The following is a 13,622-nucleotide window of genomic DNA, read 5'->3' on the forward strand; positions in this document are numbered from 1 at the left end:
CTATAAGAGGGCAGTCCCACCAAATGTGCAAAAAGCTCCCTGGGGCACCTTTACACCTCCAGCAAAGATTCGAGAGGGCAGGAAACATTTTATTGAGGTCAAGGGGAGTCAAGTACCATCTATATATGAGCTTGTAAAGAGTTTCCATCGTAGATAAACATAAGGAGCTCGCCTGAGAATTACGAAATATAGTGTCCCAGTTGGCCTGTGTAGCTAACCTTGGCATATCCCTCTCCCAGGAAATCATGAAGGCAGGGGGTTGAGGGAATAGGTCTTCCATAATAAGTGTATAAATCTGGGAGATGGCATGTGTAGGAGAACGGGTGGAAACGCATAATTTTTCAAAAATGGTGAGATCTCTAGCTATGTCTGATAGGTTCTTGGAGAACGTTAGGAAATGATAAACCTGAAGGAACTTCCAAAAATCAGTACTCGATATTTTCCAAAGAGATTGGATATCTGAGAATGACCGCACCCTACCCGAACACACCAGCTGACCGACCCTGAAAAGCCCAGTCTCAGCCCACGAGGTGAAGGCCAGTCCATGGAGTCCTGGAACAAATTCGGGGTTATAGAGAAAAGAAGTTAATGGGGACCATTTGGAAGATATGTGACACCTCAACCTAAGCGTGTTCCATAATTTAAGCGTGGGGGAGACCGTGGGATGGGCAACTTTCGGAAGGGTGGGTAACCATGGTACGATTTCTATATAATGTGGGAGACAGCCCTCTTCCAGAAGTACCCATTGTTTACAGTCTTTAGCCCGTGTCCATTCCAAAACTCTATTTAACTGTACAGCATGATAATAGCTAGGGATATGTGGAAGCTGTTGTCCCCCCTGATGTTTTCTCTGAAATAGAATGTCATGTTTAAATCTAGATGTGTTGCCGCCCCAGACAAACGCTCGAATGAGATTCTAGACGTCCCGGAACCACAGAGGAGGGATGTCTATAGGGAGGGTTTGGAGAAAAAATATCCTGGGGAGGGCATTCATCTTGACCACGTTAATTCTACCAAACCAGGATAGTCGCACTTTCCTCCACCTCTGAAAGTCTAAGCGAAGCGTTTTCAATAAGGGGCTGAAATTTAAGGAGAATATTGTAGATAAATCGTTAGAGAGCATAACCCCCAAGTATTTAATTTTGTGGTCATGCCAGGTGAAAGGGAAGGAGCCTTTCAAACCCACAACCACCCCAGGGGAAGCAGTTAGGTTCATTGCGATGGATTTGGAGTAATTTATCTTAAAATTAGACAGGGCTCCGAACCTGTCAAATTCTAACATCAGATTTGGGAGAGAAGTAACCGGGCTTGAAATTAGAGCAAGTAGATCATCGGCATAAAGAGCCAATTTGTATTCGTTCCCTCGCACTAGCAAACCAGAGATATTTTGGTTAGCCCTGATGCTTCTTGCTAAAGCTTCCATGCATAAGACAAAAAGTAGTGGGGATAGTGGGCATCCCTGTCGTGTGCCGTTAGAAATGGTAAAAGGGTCTGACAAGGAGCCATTAATCTTGATTCTGGCGGACGGGACAGTGTAAAGAGATAAAATTCTATGGAGACAGGCGTTGCCAAGCCGGATGCCGGACATAAAGTCCCAATCTACCCTGTCAAATGCTTTTTCAGACAATATATAATATAATTGAGGGGGACGTGGCCTGCTTGGCATAGTAAATCATATTAAGCACCTTAGAGGTATTATCCCTGGCCTCACGACCCAAGACAAAACCGGCCTGGTCTCCATGAATCAAACCAGGCAACAGCAGTTTAAGGCGATTTGCGATCAATTTCGCAAAAAGTTTTATGTCTATATTTAATAGCGAGATCGCCCGGTAACTAGAGCAAAGGCTGGGGTCTTTGCCCTCCTTAGGCAAGACTGTAACATGTGCCTCTAGGGATTGTGGGGAGAACTGTGACTTTTCCGAAATAGTGTTAAACGCTCTTGTAAGAAGAGGGGTTAATTTCTCCTTGAAGGCTTTGTAATAGGCAATAGTGTACCCATCTGGGCCCGGACTTTTGCCATTTGGAGAGGATTCAATGACTTTCAAAACCTCCTCAGGGGAGAAGGGGGCATCCAAACCCACCACATCCTCCCTGGATAATGTAGGGAAGTCTATGACATTTAAGTAGTCAGATATGGCTGTGTGGTGTGAGGTCTTATCTGCCCTCCCAGATGGCCCAGAAAGGTTGTATAGGGCGGAATAATAGGCCTGAAAGGTTCTAGCTATGTGGAGTGTCTCGTGGTGTGGTTTACCCTGGTCATCTTTAATGCAATGAATAAAAGTAGTTGCCCATTGTTCACGAAGAGCCCTGGCCAGTAATTTCCCGGGTTTATTGCCCCATTGGTAGTACCTGCTCCGACACTTCCGATATGAAAACTTAACTCTATCAGAGAGCAGTGTATTCAAGTCTGCCCTGGCCACCTCGAGATCTGCATAATGTTGCGGGGTTTGGGACTTCTTGTGTAGAAGTTCCAAGGATTTTATATTAAGTAATAAATCATCCCTGAGCTTTTCTCTCTGTTTTTTGCGGAGAGAGCCTATCTGAATACAGACACATTTGTGTGCTTCCCAAACCGAAAGTTTAGAAATATCATCTAGATCATTAGTGTTAATATAAGAGTCTATGGCAGTTTCGATTTGAGAGCGGCATGCCGCATCCTGCAAGAGAGTATCGTTGAAGCGCCAAGACCATTGGCGTCGGGGGCATGACGGGAGACGTATCGTAAGATTAACAGGGGCATGATCCGACCATACAATTTGCCCTATAGAAGTCTCAGCCAGTGCCGTAACTAGGCATTTTAGCGCTGTGTGCAAGAAACGACAGTGGCACCCCCCCCATGTAAGATAGGGGCAGTGCGCGCCGTAGGTGCGCGAAAAATTTATAGAGGCGTTGCTTCACTGGGAAGGGGCGTGGCCACAAAATAATAGCAATTCATACTACGGTGCACAGTAGTCTACATTATTCAAATTACGCTGCACAGTAGCGCCACTACACCAGGTAGAGCCCCTTTTATACATTACAGCAGACAGCGTCCCCCTTTTTACACATTACAGCAGACAGTCCCCCTTTTTACACATTGCGGCAGCCAGTCCCCCTTTTTACACATTGCGGCAGCCAGGCCCCCTTTTTACACATTGCGGCAGCCAGTCCCCCTTTTTACACATTGCGGCAGCCAGGCCCCCTCTTTACACATTGCGGCAGCCAGTCCCCCTTTTTACACATTGCGGCAGCCAGGCCCCCTCTTTACACATTGCGGCAGCCAGGACCCCTTTTTACACATTGCGGCAACCAGGACCCCTTTTTACACATTGCGGCAGCCAGGACCCCTTTTCACACATTGCGGCAGCCAGGCCCCCTTTTTACACATTGTGGCAGATGGTGTCCCCCTGAGAGAGAGAGAGAGAGAGAGAGGAATATACTTACCTTCTCCCCGCTGACAGGCTCCTCGTGCTGGCATCTCCCTCTCGGTGCAGGCAGTGAGGTGAGAAGGAGGAGGAGGGAGGGGGAGCAGGGAGCCGCAGCAGCGCTATTTCATTGGTAGTAAGCACCGCTGCAGCATCCCCCTCTCCTTCCGTATTGGCTGCCTGGCGCTGCTGTGGATGCTGGGATGCTAAGTCCCGTATTATAAGCACAAGGGACAGAGTGAGCAGAGGTACCTGTGATTCTTTACATTTGTGGTGCACAGTCCTTGGACAAAAATATCAGTGTCCTCTGGACTCTATCATTGGGTGCAAATTAATACGGAGGATCCTATTACGGACTGAACTTGTGGCATAATTTTTTGCCAGTCTGGACATTTTACTATTCAGCACACTTATTTTTATGAATGAGAACCATCTTTTTATAATCGTTATGTAGTTGAGGGTGTTGTGACCACACCAGATCTTAATATCACAAAAATAAAATATATATATGTTTTTATATGGTTATGTGTTTTAAATAAATATTTACAATTGAGAATGGTGTGGAACAATTAATTGGCTCTATAGCGCGACCTCTTTCTTATTCAACCATAATTTCCACTTATTTCCAGTCTATTCTGAACACCTCACACCTCACAATATTATTTTTAGTCCTAAAATTTGCACCGAGGTCGCTGGATGGCTAAGCTAAGCGACACAAGTGGCCGACACAAACACCTGGCCCATCTAGGAGTGGCACTGCAGTGTCAGGCATGATGGCACTTCAAAAAAATAGTCCCCAAACAGCACATGATGCAAAGAAAAAAAGAGGCGCACCAAGGTCGCTGTGTGACTAAGCTAAGCGACACAAGTGGCCGACACAAACACCTGGCCCATCTAGGAGTGGCACTGCAGTGTCAGACAGGATGGCACTTCAAAAAAATAGTCCCCAAACAGCACATGATGCAAAGAAAAAAAGAGGCGCACCAAGGTCGCTGTGTGACTAAGCTAAGCGACACAAGTGGCCGACACAAACACCTGGCCCATCTAGGAGTGGCACTGCAGTGTCAGGCAGGATGGCACTTCAAAAAAATTGTCCCCAAACAGCACATGATGCAAAGAAAAAAAGGCGCACCAAGGTCGCTGTGTGACTAAGCTAAGCGACACAAGTGGCCGACACAAAGACCTGGCCCATCTAGGAGTGGCACTGCAGTGTCAGGCAGGATGGCACTTCAAAAAAATTGTCCCCAAACAGCACATGATGCAAAGAAAAATGAAAGAAAAAAGAGGTGCAAGATGGAATTGTCCTTGGGCCCTCCCACCCACCCTTATGTTGTATAAACAGGACATGCACACTTTAACGGACCCATCATTTCAGTGACAGGGTCTGCCACACAACTGTGACTGAAATGACTGGTTGGTTTGGGCCCCCACCAAAAAAAGAAGCAATCAATCTCTCCTTGCACAAACTGGCTCTACAGAGGCAAGATGTCCACCTCATCATCATCGTCCGATTCCTCACCCCTTTCACTGTGTACATCCCCCTCCTCACAGATTATTAATTCGTCCCCACTGGAATCCACCATCTCAGGTCCCTGTGTACTTTGTGGAGGCAATTGCTGCTGGTGAATGTCTCCACGGAGGAATTGATTATAATTCATTTTGATGAACATCATCTTCTCCACATTTTCTGGAAGTAACCTCGTACGCCGATTGCTAACAAGGTGAGCGGCTGCACTAAACACTCTTTCGGAGTACACACTGGAGGGAGGGCAACATAGGTAGAATAAAGCCAGTTTGTGCAAGGGCCTCCAAATTGCCTCTTTTTCCTGCCAGTATACGTACGGACTGTCTGACGTGCCTACTTGGATGCGGTCACTCATATAATCCTCCACCATTCTTTCAATGGTGAGAGAATCATATGAAGTCACAGTAGACGACATGTCAGTAATCGTTGGCAGGTCCTTCAGTCCAGACCAGATGTCAGCACTCGCTCCAGACTGCCCTGCATTACCGCCAGCGGATGGGCTCGGAATTCTGAGCCTTTTCCTCGCACCCCCAGTTGCGGGAGAATGTGAAGGAGGAGATGTTGACGGGTCACGTTCCGCTTGACTTGACAATTGTATCACCAGCAGGTCTTTGAACCTCTGCAGACTTGTGTCTGCCGGAAAGAGAGATACAACGTAGGTTTTAAATCTAGGATCGAGCACGGTGGCCAAAATGTAGTGCTCTAATTTCAACAGATTGACCGCCCGTGAATCCTGATTAAGTGAATTAAGGGCTCCATCCACAAGTCCCACATGCCTAGCGGAATCGCTGTTTTAGCTCCTCCTTCAATGTCTCCAGCTTCTTCTGCAAAAGCCTGATGAGGGGAATGACCTGACTCAGGCTGGCAGTGTCTGAACTGACTTCACGTGTGGCAAGTTCAAAGGGTTGCAGAACCTTGCACAACGTTGAAATCATTCTCCATTGCGCTTGAGTCAGGTGCATTCCCCCTCCTTTGCCTATATCGTGGCCAGATGTATAGGCTTGAATGGCCTTTTGCTGCTCCTCCATCCTCTGAAGCATATAGAGGGTTGAATTCCTCCTCGTTACCACCTCTTGCTTCAGATGATGGCAGGGCAGGTTCAGGATTGTTTGGTGGTGCTCCAGTCTTCTGTACGCGGTGGCTGAATGCCGAAAGTGGCCCGCAATTCTTCGGGCCACCGACAGCATCTCTTGCACGCCCCTGTCGTTTTTGAAATAATTCTGCACCACCAAATTCAATGTGTGTGCAAAACATGGGACGTGCTGAAATTTGCCCAGATGTAATGCACGCACAATATTGCTGGCGTTGTCCGATGTCACAAATCCCCAGGAGAGTCCAATTGGGGTAAACCATTCTGCGATGATCTTCCTCAGTTTCCGTAAGAGGTTGTCAGCTGTGTGCCTCTTCTGAAAAGCGGTGATACAAAGCGTAGCCTGCCTAGGAACGAGTTGGCGTTTGCGAGATGCTGCTACTGGTGCCGCCACTGCTGTTCTTGCTGCGGGAGGCAATACATCTACCCAGTGGGCTGTCACAGTCATATAGTCCTTACTCTGCCCTGCTCCACTTGTCCACATGTCCGTGGTTAAGTGGACATTGGGTACAACTGCATTTTTTAGGACACTGGTGAGTCTTTTTCTGAGGTCTGTGTACATTTTCGGTATCGCCTGCCTAGAGAAATGGAACCTAGATGGTATTTGGTACCAGGGACACAGTACCTCAATCAAGTCTCTAGTTGCCTCTGAATTAACGGTGGATACCGGAACCACGTTTCTCACCGCCCAGGCTGCCAAGGCCTGAGTTATCTGCTTTGCAGCAGGATGACTGCTGTGATATTTCATCTTCCTCGCAAAGGACTGTTGGACATGGACAGTCAATTGCTTACTGGAAGTAGTACAAGTGGTCTTCCGACTTCCCCTCTGGGATGACGATCGACTCCCAGCAGCTACAACAGCAGTGCCAGCAGCAGTAGGCATTACACTCAAGGATGCATCGGAGGAATCCCAGGCAGGAGAGGACTCGTCAGACTTGCCAGTGACATGGCCTGCAGGACTATTGGCTTTCCTGGGTAAGGAGGAAATTGACACTGAGGGAGTTGGTGGTGTGGTTTGCAGGAGCTTGGTTACAAGAGGAAGGGATTTAGTGGTCAGTGGACTGCTTCCGCTGTCACCCAAAGTTTTTGAACTTGTCACTGACTTATGATGAATGCGCTGCAGGTGGCGTATAAGGGAGGATGTTCCGAGGTGGTTAACGTCCTTACCCCTACTTATTACAGCTTGACAAAGGCAACACACGGCTTGACACCTGTTGTCCGCATTTGTGTTGAAATAATTCCACACCGAAGAGCTGATTTTTTTTGTATTTTGACCAGGCATGTCAATGGCCATATTCGTCCCACGGACAACAGGTGTCTCCCCGGGTGCCTGACTTAAACAAACCACCTCACCATCAGAATCCTCCTTGTCAATTTCCTCCCCAGCGCCAGCAACACCCATATCCTCATCCTGGTGTACTTCAACAGTGACATCTTCAATTTTACTATCAGGAACTGGACTGCGGGTGCTCCTTCCAGCACTTGCAGGGGGCGTGCAAATGGTGGAAGGCGCAAGCTCTTCCCGTCCAGTGTTGGGAAGATCAGGCATCGCAACCGACACAATTGGACTCTCCTTGGGTATTTGTGATTTAGAAGAACGCACAGTTCTTTGCTGTGCTTTTGCCAGCTTAAGTCTTTTCATTTTTCTAGCGAGAGGATGAGTGCTTCCATCCTCATGTGAAGCTGAACCACTAGCCATGAACATAGGCCAGGGCCTCAGCCGTTCCTTGCCACTCCGTGTCGTAAATGGCATATTGGCAAGTTTACGATTCTCCTCAGACGCTTTTAATTTTGATTTTTGGGTCATTTTACTGAACTTTTATTTTTTGGATTTTACATGCTCTCTACTATGACATTGGGCATCGGCCTTGGCAGACGACGTTGATGGCGTTTCATCGTCTCGGCCATGACTAACATAGTAACATAGTATCTGAGGTTGAAAAAAGACAATTGTCCATCGAGTTCAACCTATTTGTGGTCTCCTATGCATGATGATTTGACTAAAATTTCTGACTGATGCTGCTGTCAGCCGTTGCATTTTATCCCTATTTATAGTAACTATAATGCATGACTATGCACCATACCCCTGGATATCATTATCCATTAGGAATTTATCTAACCCATTCGTAAAGGTGTTGACAGATTCCGCCATTACAACTCCCTCGGGCAGGGAATTCCAAACACGTATTGTCCTTACCGTGAAAAAGCCTTTACGCCGTATTGTGCGGAATCTCCTCTCCTCTAACCTGAGCGAGTGTCCACGAGTCCTCTGTGTTGATCTAACCAAAAACAGGTCCCGCGCAAGCTCTGTGTATTGTCCCCTTATATATTTGTAGATGTTGATCATATCCCCTCTTAGTCTCCGCTTTTCCAATGTAAACATGCCTAGTCTTTCAAGCCTTTCCTTGTATTCCATCGTCTCCATGCCCTTAATTAGTTTGGTAGCCCTCCTCTGTACCTTTTCAAGCTCCAGGATATCCTTTTTGTAGTACGGTGCCCAGAATTGTACACAGTATTCAAGGTGTGGCCTCACTAGTGATTTATATAACGGGAGTATAATACTCTCGTCCCTAGCATCAATACCCCGTTTTATGCATGCTAATATCTTATTAGCCTTCTTTGCTGCAGTCCTACTTTGGGTACTACTGCTTAGCTTGCTATCTATGAGGACACCTAAGTCCTTTTCCAGTACAGAATCCCCTAATTTTACCCCATTTAGTAGGTAGGTGTAATTTTTGTTCTTGTTACCACAGTGCATTACCTTACACTTGTCTGTGTTGAAGCGCATTCTCCATTTGGCTGCCCATGCTTCTAATTTAACTAAGTCGTTCTGAAGAGACTCGGCATCCTCCTCTGTATTTATAGCCTTACACAATTTGGTATCATCTGCAAAAATTGACACCATGCTCTCTAGACCTTCTGTTAGGTCGTTAATGAAAATATTGAACAATAGCGGTCCTAATACTGAGCCTTGCGGCACACCACTTAGCACTTCAGTCCAAGTTGAAAAAGATCCATTAACCACAACGCGCTGCTCCCTATTATCTAACCAGTTTTTGACCCAAGTGCATATTGTGCTTCCTAGCCCTGATTCTTGTAGCTTGTAGATAAGTCTCATGTGTGGTACAGTATCGAACGCTTTGGCAAAGTCTAAAAAGATTACATCCACGTCTTTACCCTGATCTAGGTTTGCGCTTACTGTTTCATAAAAGCCAAGTAAGTTGGTTTGACAGGATCTGTCCTACATAAACCCATGTTGATTCCTTTTAATGACCTTATTGGTTTCAAGGAACTTCTGAATACTATCTCTTAGAATACCTTCCAATACTTTCCCCACTATAGATGTAAGACTAACTGGTCTATAATTACCTGGTTCAGCTTTACTTCCCTTTTTGAATATAGGCACTACTTCCGCCATACGCCAGTCTTTGGGAACCATACCTGATATAACTGAATCCTTAAAGATCAAAGATAGCGGTTTTACCAGTTCAGAGTGAAGCTCCATTAGAACCCTTGGATGAATGCCATCGGGCCCTGGTGATTTATTAATCTTTAAATGTTTTAATCGGTCACAGACTACTTCCTCGCTTAAATAAGTACCTATCAGTGTCATATTCTCATTATTGAGATTGTGTGTCAGTCTCTGAATTGGGTCCTCTCTAGTGAATACTGTTGAAAAAAACTCATTCAGTGTGTCCGCTATGTCATTATCATTTTTGCTTAAGACTCCCAACTTGTCTTTTAAAGGGCCTATACTCTCCTACTTTAATCTCTTGCTATTAATGTATTTAAATAATTTTTTGGGATTCGCTTTGCTTTCCTTTGCTACTAGTTTTTCAGTTTCTACTTTAGCCGCTCTTATTTCCTTTTTGCAAATTTTGTTACATTCCTTATAGTGCTGAAATGACTCTGCTTCCCCGTCAGATTTGTATTTTTTAAATGCTCGCCTTTTCTTGCCCATAAGTTCCTTAATCTTTTTGTTAAGCCACATCGGTTTATGATTTTTATTCCTTTTTTTGCTACTCATAGGAATACATTTGAGTGTATTTTTAGCTAGCAGGAATTTTAGTACCTCCCATTTCTCCGTAGTATTTTTTCCTAAAAACAAACCTTCCCATTCAATATCCCTGAAAAATACTCTCATCTTTTCAAAATTTGCTTTGCTAAAGTTTAAAGTCCTAGTTGAGCCAGTATAGGGCTGTTTATAGAAACTGATATTGAATGTGACCATATTGTGGTCGCTGTTTCCTATGGGTTCCCCTACTATAATACCTGATACCAAATCCCCATTGTTTGTTAATACCAGGTCTAAGATTGCATTGTACCTAGTTGGTTCCTCAATTAGTTGGACTAAGTAGTTATCATTAAGTGTGTTTAAAAACATATTGCCCCTAGCAGTATCACATAAGTCGTTTTTCCAGTTTATCTCTGGATAGTTAAAATCTCCCATCACTACTATGTCTCCTACTCCTAGTGGCAGCAGCTTCAGCACGAGGTGGAAGTGGATCTTTCCCTATTTTAACCTCCACATTTTTGTTCTCCATATTTGAATGTGTGGAATTATATGCCAGTATCAATAGCAATGGCCTACTACTATATATACTGCGCACAACTAAAATGCACCACAGGTATTGAATGTAGATGGATAGTATACTTAATGACGACACAGAGGTAGGTACAGCAGTGGCCTTCCGTACCGTACTGCTATATATAGTATACTGGTGGTCACTGTGTCAGCAAACTGCAAAACTAAAATGCACCACAGGTATAGAATGTGGATGGATAGTATACTTAATGACAACACAGAGGTAGGTACAGCAGTGGCCTTCCGTACCGTACTGCTATATATAGTATACTGGTGGTCACTGTGTCAGCAAACTGCAAAACTAAAATGCACCACAGGTATAGAATGTAGATGGATAGTATACTTAATGACGACACAGAGGTAGGTACAGCAGTGGCCTTCCGTACCGTACTGCTATATATAGTATACTGGTGGTCACTGTGTCAGCAAACTGCAAAACTAAAATGCACCACAGGTATAGAATGTAGATGGATAGTATACTTAATGACGACACAGAGGTAGGTACAGCAGTGGCCTTCCGTACCGTACTGCTATATATAGTATACTGGTGGTCACTGTGTCAGCAAAATTCTGCACTGTACTCCTCCTATATAATATTATACTGGTGGTCCCGACTCCCCAGTCCCCACAATAAAGCAGCACACTGAGCACAGATATGGAGTGTTTTTCAGGCAGACAACGTATAATGGTGGTCACTGTCAGCAAAACTCTGCACTGTACTCCTCCTATATAATATTATTTATACTGGTGGTCCCCAGTCCCCACATTAAAATAAAGCAGCACACTGAGCACAGATATGGAGTGTTTTTCAGGCAGACAACGTATACTGGTGGTCACGGTCAGCAAAACTCTGCACTGTACTCCTGCTATATAATAAAGCTGCTCCCCAGTCCCCACAATTAAGCAGTGTGAGCACAGATATATATGCAGCACACTAAGCACAGATATGGAGCGTTTTTTTCAGGCAGAGAACGGATAACTGGTGGTCACTGATCAGCAAAACTCTGCACTGTACTCCTCCTATATTATACAGCTGCTCTTCAGTCCTCCCCACAATGAATTAAGCAATAATGCACAATCAAATTCAACAATAACGGAGAGGACGCCAGCCACGTCCTCTCCCTAACAATTGCAATGCACGAGTGAAAATGGCGGCGACGCGCGGCTGCTTATATAGAATCCGAATCTGGCGAGAAACCGACAGCGGGATGATGACGTTCGGGCGCGCTCGGGTTACCCGAGCCATACAGGAGAATCCGAGTATGGCTCGGACCCGTGTAAAAAGGGTGAAGTTCGGGGGGGTTTGGTTTCCGAGAAACCGAACCCGCTCATCACTATTAGAAACACATTGTAACGAAAACATATCACTTTTCTAGAAGAACCAGTACAGAACCGAACATACATGTCAATAACGTATTGTAGCACGAAGGAATAAAAGAAACCAAATATGCAACTGCAATGACAGAAACATCTTTACCACTATAAAGCAAGGCGTCACAGTCAGGGAGGCTCAGAAGCTTGCGAGTTAGTAGGTCGGGTTCCTCACGACTTCGGGGATCGTACTTGTTGCCATACGTCGTCTGGAGGGGTCACTGCTGGTATGTCAGGTTGGTAGTGAAAAGAGTCCCAGTCAGGTAGCAGTGTTGGCTGGAGACCTAAGGCCGTAAGGAAGGCCGGTAACTCTGAAGGTCTGGAGAGAGAAACTGCTCTGCCATTATGGGAAACCTGGAGAGAGAAAGGGAAGCCCATCTATATTTCAGCTCTTGTTTCCGAAGGGAATCAGTAAGGGGCTTCAGGGCTCGGCGCTGTTGCAGTGTTGACCAAGCGAGATCCGGAAATAGTTGAATCCTTTCCCACTGGAAATCGATGTCGGTCAGCTGACGGGCCTTTCTCATTATCTCCTCTTTTTGGGCATAATAGTGGAGCCTGCAGATCACATCCCACGGCCGGTCAGATGGTATACCACGAGGACGGAGGGCACGGTGTGCCCTATCAAACATGATGGCCTCGTTCAGGTCCAGATCAATGAGCTTGCCAAATATCGCAGTGAGAGCAGTCATTAGGTCAGCCTGCTGGACACTTTCAGGGAGGCCTCTGACCCTAACATTATTCCGCCTTCCGCGATTATCCATATCTTTAATCCGTGACTTGAGATAGGCAATATCACTCCTCTGATGAATAATCACTTCTTGAAATTTAGTTAGACCACAGGTTCTCAAACTCGGTCCTCAGGACCCCACACGGTGCATGTTTTGCAGGTCTCCTCACAGAATCACAAGTGACATAATTAGCTCCACCTGTGGACCTTTTAAAATGTGTCAATGAGTAATTAATACACCTGTGCACTTGCTGGGTTACCTGCAAAACATGCACCGTGTGGGGTCCTGAGGACCGAGTTTGAGAACCACTGAGTTAGAGTGTCCACACTGGATGTCTCATGACGTTCTAATTAGTGATGAGCACCGGAAATTTTTCAGGTTTTGTGTTTTGGGTTTGGTTCCGCGGCCGTGTTTTGGGTTCGAACGCGTTTTGGCAAAACCTCACTGAATTTTTTTTGTCGGATTTGGGTGTGTTTTGGATTCGGGTGTTTTTTTTCAAAAAACCCTAAAAAACAGCTTAAATCATTGAATTTGTGGGTAATTTTGATCCCATAGTATTATTAACCTCAATAACCATAATTTACACTCATTTTCAGTCTATTCTGAACACCTCACACCTCACAATATTATTTTTAGTCCTAAAATTTGCACCGAGGTCGCTGTGTGACTAAGATAAGCGACCCAAGTGGCCGACACAAACACCTGGCCCATCTAGGAGTGGCACTGCAGTTTCACGCAGGATGGCCCTTCCAAAAAACACCCCCCAAACAGCACATGACGCAAAGAAGAAAAAAAAGAGGCGCAATGAGGTAGCTGTGTGAGTAAGATAAGCGACCCTAGTGGCCGACACAAACACCTGGCCCATCTAGGAGTGGCACTGCAGTGTCACGCAGGCTGGCCCTTCAAAAAACTACTCCCC

The sequence above is a fragment of the Pseudophryne corroboree genome, chromosome 7 (assembly GCF_028390025.1).
Source record: "Pseudophryne corroboree isolate aPseCor3 chromosome 7, aPseCor3.hap2, whole genome shotgun sequence".
Taxonomy (NCBI): Eukaryota; Metazoa; Chordata; class Amphibia; order Anura; family Myobatrachidae; genus Pseudophryne; species Pseudophryne corroboree.